The sequence below is a fragment of the Podarcis bocagei genome (genome assembly GCF_964188305.1).
Source record: "Podarcis bocagei genome assembly, chromosome: 4".
NCBI classification, from domain to species: domain Eukaryota; kingdom Metazoa; phylum Chordata; class Lepidosauria; order Squamata; family Lacertidae; genus Podarcis; species Podarcis bocagei.
This window is the reverse complement of record NC_138128.1, coordinates 10,153,379-10,156,488: the sequence shown is the minus strand read 5'-3', so window position 1 is coordinate 10,156,488 and position 3,110 is coordinate 10,153,379. Positions and strand designations below refer to the sequence as shown.

Below are 3,110 nucleotides of genomic sequence, written 5' to 3'. Positions count from 1 at the left end.
GGAACGAATTCTTCCGTTCCCGCCTCAGGTTGAGGCGGCGAAGGCGAAGGGTTGTCGCCTCTCTGAGGGAAAAGCAGAGAGCTACGTGTGGCCACCTCAGAAACACGAACACTTGTTATTTGTCTGCAAGTGGTGTTTTTTAAAAATAAAAATAAAAAAGAGAAATATATATCTACTAGCGAGCCTTCTATATAGAAGTTATAGTAAGAATAATATGAAACAACGCAAAACAACAAATAATGGGTCTTGGTCACCAGGTACAAAGCCAAATGAAGATGATGATAATTATTCTATATGTATTTATAACACACATAAATACTTGTCGGGGACTCAAGACAGCTCACAGATGAAAATAAGAACAGCTAAAATCGCGCATATATATATATATATATATAGACATAATGTGTATAAGGCAGAAAATAAGGCAGCATAGCTAGATAGATTGTCATGACGCGTATAAAGCAGAAAATAATAGCATGTTAAATAACCAAGCTGAAAAGATGAGTTACAGGGCAGGGTGGGGGTTCCTTCCAGTGATTGTTAACAAAAGAAAAATACTATGAGCTAGTCAGCATCAAACTATGTTTCCTGGTTTCCCCACACATCCCAGCCTTGTACAAGTTTATCAGTCAAAACCAAGTACGTACCCTGTTGTATCATTTGCGAAGAGTACAATTCCCGCAATCTTTGGATGGAGGGCAGTGTATACATTTAATATTTTAAAAAATAAATTTTTAAAAGGGCAGGCCGTTAATCTACTTGATTCCCCAGAAGCAAAGAAATGCAAAGGCAACAGGACAATGGGCAGAAACACAGCACTTGAAAGAAAAAGAAAGAGAATTAAAATATAGTATATAAAATATAAATATAAAATATTTATTTGAGGCAACCTGTGCATATTTTTTTTATTTTGGGTGAAAAGAAATCTCTGCTTCTACTTATATTGGAGATATACAGGAGTATAGGAATGTTTTTGCCTGGCACCTAAATATATGCAACGAAGGCGCCAGATGAGCCTCTCTGGGGAGAGTATTGCAGAAACAGGAAAGCACCGTACTAGACAAGGTTTGCCCAAAATGCAAACCAACGAAAACCTTGTCAGTTATCCCCATTCTGTAGGTGTGACTGAGTGTTCATGGATTGTTCCAAAGAGAACAGATCAAGTTCAATATTGCTCTTTGGTGACTGGGTAATATGTGCTTCTGTACACTAGGTGGCAACCTATGTAATCATTTAGCAGTCTTGGAAAGCAATTTTGCTGAAAAAGAGGTTGCTAAATAGCATTTAACGTGTGTAGAAGTTACTTGTCTATTTAGATTAGAAAATAACAACATGCAGCTTAATAATGTGAATCATCACAAGAATTTGTTCTCATTAAGCTTTAATTAAAAAAAAAACACAAGAGAGTGTTGTTGTTTTTAATGAGCCAATACATAGGAGTTTTTACTGACATTAGGAGGACACATATTTTAGTGTGATTAGGAAACTATTTTCTCTCCCTATCTATGGGAATTAGTAGCCCTGTTCATGGGGCTGAATATTTGCATGCATGTAAAATGTCTCTAATGCCAAAATAAATTTGACATATTGCTACAGGAATGGAGAATATTCTACCTTCAGAGAAGGAAAAGGACTCCACCAATTTTGGTAAGGATTTCTCTTATAAACAAAGAACAACGTTTCAAGGATGACCTCTGAATCATGTTTTTGTCAAAATTATTGGCTCTGCTACTTAACCCAAAATCAGAAATGAACTGTATAATGCATTTATTATGCTTCAGTCAGACAAGAGTCACAGGACACTGCCTTCTGTACCATACACTTAAGTGATAATTGATTAAGTACTGTGACATGCAATTTTGCCATGTATCTTCACAGCTAAGGAGCAAAAGCCTCAGCTTTTATTGAATTTACATCCTACCCTTCCTTCCGTAGGAGCACTTGATGGCAATGTCAGGAGGCAGGGAGTTCCAAAGAGCAGCTGCTGCCACACTAAAGTATCAATTTCTTACCCCTGTGGAATGAGTACTATGTGGCACCTGTAATTGTAAATAGCCACTCTCCTGAATTTTAGATTGTAATCTTCTCAGGGCGGAGACCTGTTCTTTTTGCTTGTTACTCTGTAATAAATAATAATAATAATAATAATAATAATAATAATAATAATAATAATAATAATAATAATACTTTATTATTTGTACCCCACCCATCTGGCTGGGTTTCTCCAGCCACTCTGGGCGGCTTCCAACAAAGATTAAAAATACATTAAATGTATTGAATACACTGGTGGTAATGTAATGAATACACTGGTGGTGCCATCTTAATTAGGCACATGAGGGAGGCATTTTCACATTTTACATACAGCTTGCCTACAATATCTAGTAAGGTTAATTCCCCTATCATTCCTTCTTCTGAAATTGTTTAGTTATCAGCAGGGCTTCTTCATAAACTGATGGTTTGCATTTGAGGCAAGCACCATAGAAAATTCATCCCTTGTGAGACATATGATCATGTGGAAGCCAAGATTCCAAACAAGATGACACTATAAACAGCTGAGGGCAGGGAAAGCTGTGAAGAAATTAGGAATGTCCCAGTTGATGAGATCCTCGCAACCCTAAAAAACAAAACCCCAATGACCTTTTATATAAATAGGGTTACATAACGTCAGTTGTTTACATTCGCCTGTCTCTGGAGACAATGGAGGAGTGCACATTTGGGAATGAAGTCAAACTGTTGGAAGGTTGCAGCGCCTGCTGTGGCTGTAGAGACCGATATGGGAGGGACATGTTTTGTTGCAGCTGGGGCAGATGAAGGCGCACAGTTCTGCTGATGCGGGTATACCATGGCATTTCTTCTCTCTGCACTCCTTCAAGTGGTCATTCCTCCTGTGGTCGCTGCTGTGGATCCACAACCTGACTGTCTGACTCCAGGCACTGTGGTCCTCCGAAAGGGTTTCCCACACAGCGAGGTTGATGTTGGCAGCCTTCATGCCGCATTTACATATTTGTAGTGCGGAGCTGGTCTGGTGCCTGAAGCCAGCTCCCCCTAGAGCACATCCTTGGGGATCGTGCCATCTTTATTCTGCGGACACGACCAAGCCAACGTAGACG

General features: G+C 39.1%; 1 long non-coding RNA gene across 1 annotated transcript in view; it reads left to right on the top strand.

Annotated features, from left to right (window-relative positions):
- Positions 1–821: 821 nt before the first annotated feature.
- The window catches only part of LOC308585189, a 76,918-nt gene continuing 74,629 nt past the window's right edge, over positions 822–3,110 (top strand). The window contains exon 1 of the long non-coding RNA XR_014007131.1: positions 822–1,647. This is a non-coding gene — a long non-coding RNA (uncharacterized lncRNA). The remainder of the gene's footprint in view (positions 1,648–3,110) is intronic.